The following is a 16,956-nucleotide window of genomic DNA, read 5'->3' as shown; positions in this document are numbered from 1 at the left end:
CCTAATGGGTCACGGATAAGTAACTTAGGACCATCCATGTAATAATACAACAATAAAAACAACAATATTTTTGTAGTTTTGGATGTGCTTTGAGTAAAACAGTGGGAACAAAAGTTTATGACATCCTATCAAGGCCAAGTGCTAGTTCAACTGTACATCCAAAACCAGGTATCGCTTTGACTCATTCCCAATCCTCTGAATCCTCTGAACTATCCATGACTAAATTCATATCAGGATAATAAAAATAATGCTTTTGCATGACAAAGAATACCACATATAAAAACAATATAGGAAAAGAGGTTAGCAATAATATAATAAACCTTAGGTTGTAGCATTCATTTATAGGAACCACAGTGATCCTCAAATCAAATACATGTTATGAATTAACTAAATGTGGTGATAAAAAATAGGTTTATTGAGACTGTATGCTTAATCTCAGTAGAGCTGTCCATTTTAACTTGTTACATACTCTAGAATAGAATCGTGTATTCTCTTTCTTCCTTTCCTTGATTTTAATAGCATTTTGTAAGTAGAGGGTGGTTTAGGCCCATGTAGCTCTGGCAACTTTTCTAAGTTTAAGAAGTAAAAAGCAAACTCCTATGTGACCATGGGCAAAACATCTCTATGGGTCCCTTTCCTCATCTATAAAATTAGGAGAATCTATATAATGAGTATTTACCTTACAGGGTTTTTAAGAGTTTAAATGAGATAATACTTAGAACAGTGCTTAGCTTATGATAAATCCTCAATAAATGTTAACGGCCATTATTTTACCACTATGACTACTGTTATCATAGGCATCATCATCATTATATGGCTTTCAAGGGTCTCCATTATTGGGCTTGCTCTTCCCCAGCTTCATTCATATTCCCTTCCCTCCATATTAAGGAAATGTCTTCTTATACTCGTTACCTGCTTCATGCCTTCTTGACGCCTGTTTTTGCTCATGCTAGCCTTTCCACAGGCTGTATCCTGTGGCTACCTCATCCTCATTTTCAACATCCTCATGGCTTTATTTTATTAGTCCTTCATTGTTCTTCCATGTCCTCCACAAGACCTTCTGGGGTACTCCCAGTAGGAATAATTTCTTCTTCCTATAAACTCCCACAGAACATTACTGGTGTCTCTTACATGGCGATTTTCATTTTTGATGTTGTGTGATACTTATGTATGTATATGTCTTATATTTCACCAGATTTTAAACACCTAAATGATGCAAGCCATGTCTTATCATCTCTTTGTCACAACAGTACCTAGTAGAGTGTTTCTTTTATTTGGTTCACAAAAGAACGACTGGAAGAATAAAGTTAGATAGAACTGAATCTCTTCTGCCACTTACTAGCTACTTAGCCATCCAGAGCCTTAGGTTCCTTTTCTCGAAGATGAGAGTTAAAAATTATGCTTATATCACAGGATTGTTCTGTGGTTAAACGGAAATAATTCATGTAAAGTTCTAGGCATAGAAGTTGGTACATACTTTTCAATACACATACATTTTATAAAGTGGACAACTGTAGAGTGCTCAGCAGTTATAAAGTACAGCGATCGCGTTTATAATAAAAAACCATCAAATATAAGAGAAAGAGTAATAGAGCATGTAGTAATGACCTGATGGTTCTGGTCCAACAACTACATCAGAATGGGATGAGTGACACGTAATGTAGCCATAGCATCACTAAGACTGTGGATTGAGAAAGAATGAGATCATTGACTTTGATTCTCCATAAGGGCCCTATATATTTATGCCATTTAAAAATATGTACAATAAAACCAGAGCTCAAAAATAATATATAGAAGGCTCTCTGGTATATGTTAAGTCTCAAAGAAATGAATATAGTGAACTGAAACTTTGACATTTTATCACAAAGATGGCAAAGCTCAGTGGTGATAATATCTGGAAAGAGTATTGATAATGTTAATTGTTTTACATATTTTTAAATTGGTTTGTGTTCTATAGGGAGCCAAAGAGAATGTTATAATAACATAAGGTCATAACAATGGTAGGAATTTTATGGTTAAAAATGCTAAAATGATTTGAAAGTTTCCTTCTATGATTTCCCTACTATCTTTGAAGTGTTTTGGGGGGTTTCAATAAGTCAGTAAGATATATACATTATCTAGTGAGAATCTATTTGTTTCTCTAGGCCGTTAAGCTGTTGGCAGCACATTATTCAATTATCTATGACTTGCTCTGGTTAACAAATTTGTATTGTCTGGAAAATAAGTTCAGTCCTATTCAATACATTATTAAAGTTATATTATCTGCTCCTAAAAACCAGAGTTGAGTGCAGAATTATTTCTTTCTTTGGCATTTTACAAATATAAATGGGCTCATTTCCAGTAACAAAAGATTACCACTGCACAAGGCATGCTAGAAAGGAGTGCTCGTAATATCACATTTTAAATAATTGGAAATGTATTTAAATATATTTTACCCAAACTAAAGTGTGACATAAACCATCTGTGTATAATATAAAATTGCATCTGCTTAAATTCTATGGCTACAGATTATAGTGACTATTATGTAACAAATTAACAAATTATTTTAATAGTTTTGTTATTATTAAAAAGCTTTCTGTCTTTAGTATTCAATATAATAAATAGAATTTGGGTGCAATATATTGAAAAGTTTTTATATGCTATTTTACGTAGCAATTGAAATTTACTACCTCACTCTTCTAGTATTGAAAGCTAGAAATTTTGGAACTAACTCTTACTCTTTCCTGTCTTTCATGTCTTAGATAATCTGTCATCAAATTCTGATGTGTCTTCCTAGTTCTTCAGATTTGACTTTTTCTTTTATTCTCATTGTTTACCTTATACCTGGAATAAATTATAAATCTCTTTAATATGTTTAATCTGTGTACATAAGAGTTGTAGATATTCAGTACATAATAGATGAAAGAATTACTCATCTGATTTTCTTCTTGATCTCTCTATTCAGCCACCGAATCTCTGGGGAACTAGCGTAAGAAGACAGATTTTCATTTATTATTCATTTCAGGCTCTATATGTGATATAATTATTTTAAAGATAAGTTTAACTAGAATACGTCTATTCACGGGAATATTTCTTATTTATACATACTTGAAAACTAAGGTACATTTGAAATTGATGTCTGTATTGTATAAACATATAAATACATGTATTTGTCTAACATAAAGCAAGTCCTCAATGAATATTTTTTTAACAAATGAATGAATGAGTGAGTGAATTTTATACTCAACATGAATGAGTTTAGGCCATTTCCTAGAGGTCTCAAGTGGCTCATCAGTGTGCTAGGTGCTAGAGATTCAGCAGTGAAGACAAACCTCCACTCCTTCCTTCACACAGCTTACAGTTATGGCACTACCTTTAGTTTAAACAGGGATTTAATTGTTTTAAAAATAGAGTTTCATATTGAGAGAAGCCTTTTTTTTTTTTTTTTGAGAGAAGCCATTTTTCAAATAACAGATTATTGAACTCATAAAAGAGCTTTTAAAACATTTGGCATGATTTGATCAATAAATAAATTTCAAGGAACAAAATAAAAAGAAGTGCAGTATGAACTTATATATCAAAAGAGTCTTAAGAAACCTATCAACCAATTGTAATATAATTTACATTGGTAGCAAGCTGATTCAACAAACAGGTTAAAAAATAAACAGAGAATTGGGGACATTTAATCATCAAATGGCTCATGAATATTAAGGAATTATTGTTTGATCTTTATTTAGATGTGGTAAAGATCTTTTGGTCTTATTTTTAAGTCCTTACTTTCAGAGTTATACACAAAATATTAACAGATGAGATAATATAAGTCTAAGATTTTCTTCAAATGACCCCAGGTGTATATAAGAGTGAATGCTTGGTACGGAGGAAAACAAGATTGGTCCTCTGTTGATAGGTTTTAAAGCTAGGTGATAGGTACATGAGTGTTCTGAATACTATTCTCTTTATTTTTGTATATGTTTGAAATTTTACATAATAAAAAAAATTTTTAAGTCATGTTGGTAGAACTATAGGAGAAAGTTTGAAAACATAATTTTGATCTTTTAGGAAAAAAAGTGGCATGGAATAAAATGCTGTCATACCTTGTTCCCCAAATGCTTTGACTGATGCATTTTATTTAAATATTTTTACTATATATTACTGAATTCCCAGTTAGCTAAGACAACAAATTAAATGGTGGAGTCATGATCTATATTTTGCCAAGAATTTTAATTGTACTGATTTTATTGACTGTATGCTCCTCCTAGATAGGCCATTTAGTCAGACAAGTTACAAAACTCCAATAACATAATAAAAATGTTAGTTTCCTTGTATATATAAATCTCTTCTGAATATCTACCTTTTTGGTGATTTTGAACATGAACTTCTTTTACTTTTTTCTTTTTTTTTTTAAGCCTGTGCCATGAGGGATCTTAGTCCCCAGACCAGGGATCAAACCCATGCCCCCTGCAGTGGAAGCTTGCAGTCTTAACCACTGGACCACCAGGGAAGTCCTGAACATGAACTTCTAATAGCTGAATGCCATGAGCTCAAACACTGATTTGGTCAAAAATGCTGTTTTTGATTGGATCAAGCAAAACACTTCCCAAAGTGCAGCAGCAGCACAACTTGTTATATTTGCAATAAGAAAATATTGGCAAGGAGTATAAAAGTTTTTTAAGAAAGAACTTCACAAGGAGATGAAGTACAAATGGAAATGCCACAGAAAGTGGAATGTAGGGCAAATTCCTGAGGAGATCATAGAGAAATAGCAAAAGCTTGTAGGAGTTGGGTCAAAAAAGCTCAGTAGGAAACAGGATGCCACATCTAAGGGACATAAAAGGAAACAGAAAAAAGAATTCTTTTACTATTTCAGGAACAAAAGAAAGCTAAATGACACACTTTGCTCCTTCAGTAGAGGGAAAGGGAAAGCCAATGGCTCATGATAGTAAAAATGCACAGGCAGATGGTAATTAAAAAAAATTCTCCTTAAAATAAAGCTGAACTCAAAGTAGAATTACTAGTGTATTGATTGTGAGGTACAAATTTAAGGTGCAAAAGATTTTTAAAAGTTATTCTAATACTATTATAATCTTGTAATTTATATTCAAAGATATCTAAAGAATTGACCATCACATATGATGGAATATTATGCAGCCAATAAAAGTCACATTTTCAAGGATACTAATATTAAGTGATAAACGCAGAATCACATATTGTCTGGAAGGGAATGATCAAACTGTTAGCAGTAGTATTGCTGCACGGTTATTGGTAATTTTCATTTTCTTTATTATTTGTACATTTGTTGGATATTCTACAGTGAAAATTATTTACTTTTATAATTAAATATAACAGTAAAAATATTGTTTAAAGCACCAACTCTTCAATCTCCTACAGTTCAACCCCTACTAGCCCATTTAAATAACTCTTGTGAAGGTTGTCAATTATCAGCTCTTTGCTGAATCATAAGAATGATTTTTGTTTTTATTATCCGGTTCTCTGTAACATTTGACATTGTTGACCACCCCATAGTAAAATTCTCTGCTTCCTTGGCCTGGCTGTTCTAATTTAACCACACATCAGCCATCACCTGGAAGATCGCAATGGCTCTCTGTCTTTACCACAATCCATTCTGTATGTTGCCACCAGGGCAAACCTGACCACATCACTCCATTGCTTTCATCATTTCAAAGACTTCTCATAGCACATAAGATGAGTTACTCAGGACTTTCTCAATTGCAAGTGACCTACTGAATAGAAAAGGACAGTTTCAGGTCCAGGAATTTAAATCAGTCCTCAGATCTTTCTTCCTTGCTTCTGTTTTCTCTTATAGTTGCACCTCTTATAACCAGATGAGCTTCTCTCAGAGATTCGGATGAGAGGGCAGTGCCATGGATAATTTCAGATTTTTATATCATCCTGGCTAGCAACTTCAAGGCCAAAAGGGATACCTTCTCTTTCATTATTTATGAAGTCCAAGGCAAAGTCTCTGAATAACACGTCAGAGAATAATATGTTTATACCTTAGATTAATTACAAAGGCCAAGAGGGCAGGCCCATGAAACAGATCCAATCCTGTGGACAGAGGGATAATATACATGATTGGCAGCCTGATCAGTGTGGAATGCCCAAGGGGAAATTCTTTAAAGGAAAACAGGAACACTGTTAGTAAGAGAAGGGGTGAGGAATACTGTGAAGATGAAAAAACAAATATCCCTTATACAAGGTAATATCCAGTCTCCCTAGCCTCGCACTCTTGAACTTCTTGGACTGGCCTCTGCCTCTTTTTCTAGCCTAATCTTTTGCCATTTACTCCCAAGAAGTCTACAATCGAACCATGCTGAACTTTCTGCTCTTTTCTGAATAGGCTGTGTTAGGCAGAATAGTGGCCCCCAAAGATGTCCACACCCTAATTCTTGGAACCTGTGAATGTTATCTTACAGGACAAAAGGTATGCTGCAGATGTGATTAAGGTTAAAGACCTTGAGATGGGGAGATTATCTTGGATTATCAAGGTTGGCCCAATCTAATCATATGAGTTCTAAAATGCAGAGAACCTTTCTCAGATTCGGAGAACCAGAGAGATGGCAGTGTGAGAAGAACTTGACCCACTGTTGCTGGCTTTGAAGACTAGGGAAGAGGGCCACAAACCAAAGATTGTAGGTGGCCTCTAGAAGGAAAAGGCAAGGAAATGGGTTCTTCCTTAGAGCCTCCAGAAAGTAATGCAGTCCTACTGACATTTTGATTTTAGCCCAGTGAGACTTGTGTCAGACTTAGGACCTATCACAGAACTGAAAGATAGTATACTTGTATTGTTTAAGCCCCATGTCTATGGTAACTTGTTACAGCAGTGATAGGAAACTAATACATTAGGCATATTATTTCATACTTTTGTAGAGGAGGAAAAAGTTTTCCTTGACTCTCTTAGGGTCACTGGCTAGGTCTGAAAATTAAACTGACAAAGACAGATTAATAGGAGAAAGGCATAAAAGTTTATTTAATATAAGTTTTATGTGAAACAGGGGCTCTCAGAAGGAAATGAAGACCCAAAGAAATGGTCATTTTATGCACAGTTATGGAAGAATATGACAGATTAAGGAGCATGAGGTAATTGTAGTAACTTGGGGAAACTTAGCAAAGGGCTATTTAATAGGATTCTTTTCAGCATCCCTTTGCCTTTGTAGATAAAGGGGCTCCTTTCCTCTGGGTATAGGGAGGACACCTCTCACATGAGGATCTTGTAACCTATTTCGGGGAAGAAGGCTGAGGAGAGGGGGTCAAAGTGACCTTCTTGCTTCTGTTGTTTTCTCAAACTCCTTCAGCTTAGAATATGCAATATGCTAAGGTGCCGTATTTTGGGGTAGCAGGTCCTGAGCTCTTGCTTTGCATATTCTGGCCATTTCATGTAAAATATCTTCCCTACTGACCCTCCCCACTCACCCAGTCTGTTGGTGAATGCCTACCGTTGTTCAAAATATAACTCAGATGTTAGCTCCTCTCTGAAGCCTTCTTTAGTATCAGCCCCAGGAAGATGTGGGCACTTCTTTCCTTTGGCCACACAACATTCTCTGCATTATTCTGCTATAGTATTTAACACACTATATCCTATTCCCCAATGTAAACCACAGGTCAAACAATGTTAGAAGCATAATACATTTTAATAACTGTTGGTGAATGCATGAAAAGTCACTGCACTGATTACTCATTTTGAAATTTAAATAGGAAGGAGAAAGAGTTGGAAACTGTAAAATGTTCAGCATATTGCAAAACAAGAAAATGAATATAACATTATATATCTAACTTCTATCATCATAAAAATGCTGGGAAATCAATCAATAGTGGAAAATTTTTCAAATTCATTGAAGATAGCAGACACAATTTTATTACAGGAAAATCTTGTCTTAATTACTTAATATAATCTCCTATGTCAGTAACTGAACTAATAAATTTGGGGGGTAAGAAATTGGTTATAATCAACCTTTCTTGACGTAGAAAGGTTTTAGATTGAATTATAAACATCAATAAACTTGGAAAATATGGTATTTTTCCTAATGGCATTAATTAATATCTAATGTTATCACCTAGAATCTGGCCAATACATTTATGTAAAGCCAGCCTGCGAGATGGTCCCCAAAGGATTCTTGCCTCCTGAAATTCACTCCCTTGAGTAGTCCCCTTCCATACTGAATAGGGCTATCCTATGTGATAAATAGGACTTTGTAAAAGTAACAATGTATGACTTCTGAGGCTAGATCATAAATGATATTGCTGCTTCCACCTTACTCTCTTGAATTGCTCATTCTGGGGAAAGACAGACAGACAGTGCTGTGAGGACGCTCAAGCAGTCCTGTGGAGGAGCCAATTAGAGAAGAACTGAGGTCTCCCAGCAACAAGTAGCACCAAAATGCCAGCTGTTTAAGTGAGCCACTTTGGAATCAGGTCCCCAGTCAAACTCGAAGATAATTGTATCCCTGGTCCATTTCTTGATTGCAAGCTCACAAGCGATACTGAACAGTAATTACTCAGCTAAGTTGCTCTCAAATTCCTGACCCACAGAAACTGTGAGAGATAATAAGTCTATTGTTGTTTTAAGTCATTAAGTTTTGGGGTAGTTTTCTATGCAGCAATAGGTAACTCGCATACCACTTGCAAAATAGAACATATAGACAAAATTCACCATTTTTGGTGAATAAAGTACTTCCTCATGTTAGCCATGAATTAAAAAAAAAGAAAAAGTTATTATCCTTTCATCAGCAGCCTTAGTCTTACAAACCATTAAACTGGAGAGTTCAAAGCAGACGGAAGATAACCTTAGAGCACTGTTTCTTTTGGATTTTATACTAAAAAAAAAAAATGAAGTACCAGTCTTGATATTCCACTGCCAGTTCTCAGTGATCAGTGGTGAAAATGGATCACTTCCTCCAGATTCTTTTCTACCATTGGAGCATGTGAATTGGGATGGTGTGATGGTTAATTTTATGTGTCAACTTGACCACATCGTGCCCAGGCATTACTCAGATTGAACATTATTTGGGGTGTGTCTGTGAGGGTGCTTCTGGGTGAGATTAATATTTGAGGGAAGACTGAGTAAAGCATATTTTCCTCTTTTATGTGGGTGGGCCTCATCCAATAAATTGAAGACCTGAGTAGAACAAAAAGGCTAAATAAGAGAGAGCTTCTCCTGCCTGACTGCTGAACTAGGACATTGGTCTTTTCTGATCTTCAGAATCAGACAGAAACATTGGCTTTTTTTGGGTCTTGAACCTGCTGGGTTTTGGACTCAGACTGGAACTACACGTCAGCTCTCCTGGGTCTCCAGCTTGCCAACTGCAGATCTTTGGACTTGTCAGCCTTTATAATTGTGTGAGCCAATTCCTTATAATAAATCTGTGTATCTATCTATCTAATCTAACTACCTATCTATCTATTCTACTCTACTACATCTATATCTATAATATATACATTACATATTATAATATAGAATAATATATATTAATATGTGATATATATAGGATATGTATATATATGTATAAATCCTATTGGTTCTGTTTCTCTGGAGAATGCTGACTCACACAGGTGGTGAGATTCATAATGTGACTTCAGAAAAACGAGAAAGAAATGACACACTGTAAGTCTTCCTCTTGATAAGGTTCAGGAGAGAAATAGAACTTTGGGGCTTTTCTGTTTTCCTGAAGAAAAGATGAGAAGGCATAAAAGCTACCTTCCATCTTTCAGGTCTGATCTTCCTGTGGCTCATCATATTTTTCCTATTTTAGAGAACATGTGGATGGACACACACTCAGTATGTCTCTATAATTACTGCTTCAAGTGTGACCACTGCAGAACAAATAGCTTGATGCCATCTCACCTAAAGCATCAGGGAGGATGTTTTAGGCAGGGAGAAGAGAATGATGAAGAAGGGCAAAGGAAGAGCAGCCTAGGCCTAACTGTGTGGAGACAGAAAGTGATGAATTGGTTCAGGCACAGACCAGAACTGCCCCTTGGCTGTGGAGTTAACACAGACACACTCTGGTAAATGCCCTAAAGAAGATGAATTAAATGAAACACTTTAGTTCTAAAGAAAGTTATTTCCTGCAAAAGAGTAAGATGGGGTACAAATAAAAGAAAAAGACCTTCATTCTACCTTAACTTATTCAATTCTGAGAAAGTAACACATTAAAGTTGAAATGCTTTCTGCTCATAAGGTAAATTTTGAATCAGATAAGATATTTATGATTCTGATAAACTTTTTCACATGAATCTGTAAATACCTAGCCCAAGGTACTATCGGTACCACTGTTTACAAGTCAGTTAGAGTATTTTTGCAGACTTGCTGTAAAACTGCTTCAATTTAGATAGCATGGCTAAATGTTTGTCTTTAGTGTCCTGAAATTTAATAGTAGAGCTGTGTAGCAGACTTCAGTCTTTCTAAGCAGGAATGGGAGAGTGGCTCCAAATTATTATTTTTTTTGCCATCTTATGACTGTTGGTATGTAATTAGTACTTTAATTTTAAAGTATAAGTATCTATTTATCAGACTGCAGAAGTAAAATTTTTCCCCTTGCTCTATGCATAGGTAGGGAATCTACTGAGTGACCTCTGCAGGGATGGTAGCAGGAGTTCATGGGGTGCAGCCAAGACCTAGTGTTGTCTCTTCCCCTTGTCTAAATTCAGAGAAACTAGACAATAAAAAAAGGTAAGATTTTACTACATTAGAGTGTAGATTCTAGGCAGTTCTTAGGATTAGGCAATAAATGTGAGTTCTACAACGGCAGAAACTTTGCTGTTTTTCTTTCCTGATCAAACCTAAGCACCTATGTACTTAATGAGTATTTCTTGAATGTATGAAGGAGCTAGGAAATGCTCAAAAGAAAACATAGTCAAGTGAAGAAATGGCACCTATGGAAGTCAAGACTCACTAGCTCTGGGAATTGCTACCTGGCCCCTGTTCTGGACTAGGTTTTGATTTTTATAGCAACAGAACACTTAATTGGAATCACCTCTAGCTTATGGCTTTAATCTTGGATCTACAGACTCCAAGAAGTAGGGTCAAGCCCTGGGTGGTCAGTAAAGACCCCAAAATGATATGCAAAATTTTGTATGCAATCATACATTTTTCTGAGATTTCTTAGCTTTCATCAGAGTCTCAAAAGAATCTGTAACCCATAAAAAGAGCTACTGCTCAACAGAAAAGTTTAGAAGAGGACAGCCTCTCTGAAAGAGCCATTTGAGAAGACATCTGAGAGGAAGCGGAGCTGTGGGGCTGCCCTGAGGAAGAGTGTTGCAGGCACTGGGAGCAACATATTAAAGGCCCAATGTGGTGGTGAAGTTGGTATGTTTGAAGAACGATAAGAAGGCCTTTGTCATGAAGCAGAGTTAGGAAAGGGAGAGTGGTAGAAAATGAGTAGGAAAGGTAGTTGGGAGCCAGATCATGCAGGACCTTATAAGTGATTGTAAGAATTTTATCATTTTTTGACTATAAGAAGATGTTATTGATTAAAGAACATGGTCAGGGAGGCAGAATAAGTATTCACAATCTATGACAGTGACAGGCTGTCTTTGAAACTTTATTTCCTGGGTGGGACAAAAAAAAAACCCTAGGAACTCTGAAGATATAGTCAAATATCTCATAAGCACCAAATAACTACTCTTAAGGTAGATGTGTTTGAAAATGACTAATAAGGAACGTACTGTGTTATTACTTAAGCTATCAGGATGGGTATTGATTTAGTTCTTTAAAGAAAGCTTCTTATTTCTGGAGAGTTGAATGAATTTATATTTCCCAGAAACCCAGTTCTTAGAAAGGGAGTTATTTTGGTGTATGGCAATACTTAGGTATTTTCACTTAGGTGATCTTTCAGGTATACAGGGAATTTGCATAATAAATTTTGCACGCATATATCTCCTCTCTCCTTTGTTGCAAAGGAAGTCAAGTAATAAATATTATTCCTCAGTAAAGGGTTCAACAAAAGAAAACAAATATTTACAGTAGTGATCTGTGATAAGGAGAGGAGGATGAGAAGGCTTAACCTACAGTTTATGCCAAAATTTTTTATCTGGAGGAAATAACTGGAGTGGCTATTTCTAACCACTCAATAAATAGGTACTTATCAAGGGTTATTATATAAAATGAAAACTGCTAAGTGTAATAGGAAGGTTGTAAAATTTGGACCTCATTTATTCATTCATTTATTATTCTTTCATTCAAATCGACTAATACCTATCATGTACATACCTACATGTACCAGGTACTGTGCTAGGAGCCGAAAATAAAAGAAAAAGTTTTAATTACAACTACACATAATTAAGAGTCTAGTAAGAATTCAACAGAGTAAAAGTGGCTTCTAAGTCTAAATAAAAATGGGGTCAGCATATGTCCTCACAATAGACTGTTCATCTCTGGCTGCTCTTTGGAGTTTCTCTTCTCCCTTTCTGCTTTGATTTTGCTTTTAATCAACAGAATTGTCAGTATAAGTGGATATATCAGATGGCAATCCAACTGGACAAATGCCCAATTCTCATGGTCAGTTTAGATGACTGCTTTCAGTTCCCTTCTGCTCCTCCTCTGAAAGTGCTGCAGATCTCACTTCAGTATTTTCCATCCATAATCCCTTTGTGGTCTTTAGATGTGTGCACACGCTGGCTACTTCATGGAAAGCCCTACCTCTCTATTCAGAGAGAAAGTTTATGTGATTTAAATGATGCTTAGCTCTCATTTCAGTACTTGGACATCAGGCAATTAATTAATTCTTGCTTTTGCATTTGGAAATATTCCACTCCATACTGAATCCTCAGCAGGACAAAGTTCTTATCTTATTAACACACTGGTAGATTAAAATGGTAATGGGAGGGTAATAATCTCTCCAGCCCACAGATACCTCTCAGACCACTAGTGTCTACTGTAGTCATATGACTTTGTAAATACATTTCGGTTTCAGTTACCTATTGCTGTGTAACAAACAATCCTAAATCTTAGAGGATTAAAACAACAAACATTTTATTTTGTTCTGATATTGCAATATGGGCTGGGCTGAGCCAAGCAGTTCTTCCGCTGAGCTTGCAGGAGGTCATTGGTGTAGATATATTCAGCTGGTGGTGCTGCTGGGGGATGCTGGGACAGTTGTGCTTTCCTGTCTTCATGTTGTCTCAGGCTTCTGCCTCTCTATATACACTGTCTCCTCTCCATATTATCTTTCTGCAGGCTGATGGCTTTCTTTACAAGGCACCTCAACATTGTCAAGAATCCCAGGACTTAAGTCTTAGCCCCAGAACTAAAATGCATTATTTCTAACAAATTCTGTTAGGGATGGAGAGTCACAGGGCCAACCCAGATTCAAGGTGAGGAAACCACACAGGGGTGTGAATATTCAGAGGCATGGTTCAATGGAGGCCTCTAATAACTATAACTACCTTGAATCGAGCAATCTGCAAACCTGTATTAGATACTCAGGTTGAAAAGGAACTTTAGCATGGTAGCGGTGAGCTCCTTAGGAAGGGTAAAGGGTACTAGTCCTTCATGATCAGGGTCCTACCTGTTTTGTACTTCATTGTTCCAACAATGCTTAATTTTTAGAAGTCATCTTGCCTTTAATCATCCTGGTCCCTTTGTCTGGGGCAGCTTTTCCCCACTTTTGACATCTGGCACAGGCTCTCCTCCCATGAGTTCCAGCTCAGGATTCGCCCCCTTCAGGAAGCCTTGCTTGATGCTGTCACATTCTGTTAGGTCATCACTTCCAAGCTTCTAGAATATATTCTGCGTTAATCTCTTTTACAGACCTTACCATATTGCATTAAAATGTCTGGGAATTTCTTTCATGAGTTTGTTTCCCCAGATAGACTGTGAATACTCTGAAGGTGGGGGCTGAGTCTTATTAACGTGATTCCTGTCACTCCATAAGTACCCAGTAGCAACATGTTAAAACACAATTGAAACCATAGGAGTGGTTATCCAGAATAATGCAATGCAAATAGATATTGGATGGTTGATTGAATAAATCTATTTCTCTTAGTTACTGGGTAAGAGATATAAACTCTGATTTCAGACCTGGTGAATTTTCAGTAAGCTTCATAAACATTTCAATTCCTGGCTTGGAAAGAAGAAGCAATATGCCTTGGGCATAACTTTTCAAGAAATATCGATGTTTAACAGCATGAATCTTTCAGGTGGGGGCATATGGCTAAAAATAAATCCGTATCATTCTGAAGAGGCTGGCTAAAATTCTGAGTGCATGCATTCATGCTACCAAACATGAAACTATTCTCTTGTTTCTACAAAACAGAATAAAACCTGTAGGAAACCAAATTACTTTGCTAAGTGTGACAAATCCAAATGGCTACAGAGCAAAAAATAACATAAATCAATGGGTCTCTGGGAAAACACCAGGAGTTATTTTGAAGTGAGTGAAATCCAGCCTTCATCCTAAAACCACACTGCGTTCCCATAGATCAAGTTTTTAATTTCATGCTATACGGAAAGTGATTTATGCACAATAATTTCAACTACTTGAAAGCCCTAAATAAATGTGAAAGTAACAGGGTGCTACTCAAGCATACGTCTGCATTACTGGCCTCTCTTCCTTTAAGTACTTTGTGGTGAGCTGTATGCCTGTATTTGACAATTTCCCCCCAAAAAACTAAAAGCAGATGCTGCAGGGGTTTGGATTACCAGGTGACTCACAGTGCTCAAATTTGATATGCCGTTGCTAAGGCAATGAAACGTCATAAACATTATTTTCCAGCTACCGTCTTTTTCCTGTTTTCAGAATCTGTTGTTCTAAAAGGAAGGGATAAAGTGGCAAGAACTCTTGATGAGGAAGCAGAAGAGTTGGGTTCTAAGTATGGCTCTGCAACTCCTTAGCCATGCGATGCTGGACAAGTCATCTGACCTCTGTGGGTTTATAAGATTCCTTATTGATAAAATATCACTGGAGAGAAAAATAAAAATCTAGATGTCTGCTGTTTTTTCCTCTAAGAATATGTGATTTTCCACAATCCGTGGCTGTGGTAACTTTTATAACTGAGGTGTTACTTTAGAACTTTAATATTTTAAATCATGCTTACGACCTGGACTATTAGGAGCTTCTGGCTGGTACCATTGGGTAGATGAAGCCCAACCTTCCAATCTTGGCCCGTGAAGAAATAACATACAAAAAACTGAATTGGCAGTCAGGAGGTAACAGACTAACTGCTTAAATTGACTGGCTTTCAGATTCCTCATCTGTCAAATGAAGGGTTGGGTTTGATAATCTAAAGTCCTTCCACCTGTGAACAGTCTCCACCATGAGTCTTAGGGCCTATTTCCCCTCATTTTAAGAGAGGAGTAATTAAAGCCCTGAGACTGTGTGTGTGTGATTTGTCTGGGGCTCCACAGCTGTTTAGGGGTGGCAACTTCTAGCAGGCAGAGGACAACCTCAAAATGTTAGATCCTGTTAGTTTCAGGGGATCCACTAGCACAACAATAACATAATAAAACCACAGCTATTCATGTTAATTAAATATTTACTACAGGCCAAGTACTTCATTAAGTAATAATTACACGCATTATTTCTTTGGATCCTCACATGAATTCTACAAAGTGGGCGACTGCTATCCGCAAACTGTAGATGTAGGCAGGAGTTATTAAATAACTTGCCAGGTTCACGCTGCTAGTAGCAATGTTAGAGGCAAAGCTATATCCAGGCCATTCTGACTTTAAAATCTATTATACTGCCTCCTATGAGCAGTCAACGTTTAAAATTCTATCTCCTCCATATTCTCTCTCCTTCTGTATTGAGCACCATCGATAAGTGAAGTCTTGCTCCTCTGAACTCCTAAAGCCCCATCAGGTGAAACCCACGGGAATCTGTCAAACACTGTCTTGAATCATCATTATTCAGGTACAAGTCATTTTCCTAAATTAAGCCTTAATCTTTCCGAGGACAGAAGTTTTCCTAGATTCCTTCTGCCCTTCAAGATTCTTTGCATAGAGTGACTGTTTAGAAATATCTGTGGTTGAAACGAGTCCCCTTCTGCAGTAAGTTCACCTCAGTAGAGAGAGATGATTTTATTTTAAATATGAGGGACCCGTCCATTCTGCTTGCTCATGGATCACACTCATCTTTGGATTCTTTAGCTGTGTGAAACATAAGAACAAGGTGGAACAGATGACATCCAGAGGAGGGCAAGCCAGGCTAGTTTTTGTTGACTGGCCCATTGTAATGTTAATGAGGTAGAATTACCGCCCTGGGCTACAGCAGACCTGGAGCTCTTCTGCCTTGTTATTCACTTTTTCCTGTGGGGTTCACAACCCAGGCAGACAGTTTCTTTCTGCCAGGCAAACCCCAAACCTCTTGGTGAAGTGACAAGAAATATCCACCCCAGTATGCATCTTCCTAAGAAGGCCTAAGGCAGAGTACTGACTTTCTCTGTAGTTCCCAGGCAATCCAATCTGCCACAAAGTACAGTTCAGAGCACCATGCTACAGGGAAAAACAAGCAAACAGAAAAGAAAAAAGTCCATTCTGTATACTGATTTTGTCTAACGTGGCATTTCTGTCTAACTGCGGGTGGCCACAGTTCTTCCATGGTGCTGCCCGATTAATTCTTCCCAAACATGGCTCCAACGACGTGCACTAGCTCTACCTCCTAAAAAAGGCAGCCTGGGAATGCAAGGTTTGCCACAGTTTGGCTCCAACCTCTATTTACATCTTTTGTTCCTATTATTTCAAATTCCAACCAACAATCTCCTATATTTATTCTATACGTTTCCATACCTTTAAATGTGTGCGGTTTCTTTCAGTAAATCAAAAGTCTAGCTATGCTTTAAATTCCAGCAGCTCACTTGCCCCAGCATAAAAACCTACTCTGACTGCACCTCTTGGCAGAAATATCTCCTCCCTCTTCTAACACTGGTTTTCTCAGAGCATTTATACGTTTTCTTGTCTGGCTCATCTTTGTTCAAACTGCAGAGACTAGTCTAATGCCTAGCACATGACAGGCATCCCAATAA

General features: G+C 37.0%; 1 protein-coding gene across 1 annotated transcript in view; it reads right to left on the bottom strand.

The window, feature by feature from the left end:
* Nucleotides 1-16,956, bottom strand: part of ANKS1B (ankyrin repeat and sterile alpha motif domain containing 1B) — a 711,904-nt gene that overhangs the window by 420,881 nt on the left and 274,067 nt on the right. The gene's annotated exons all lie outside the window — the stretch shown is intronic.

Source organism: Neophocaena asiaeorientalis, unplaced genomic scaffold (genome assembly GCF_003031525.2).
Source record: "Neophocaena asiaeorientalis asiaeorientalis breed wild unplaced genomic scaffold, Neophocaena_asiaeorientalis_V1.1 scaffold344, whole genome shotgun sequence".
Taxonomy (NCBI): domain Eukaryota; kingdom Metazoa; phylum Chordata; class Mammalia; order Artiodactyla; family Phocoenidae; genus Neophocaena; species Neophocaena asiaeorientalis.
This window is presented reverse-complemented; position numbering and strand designations above follow the sequence as displayed.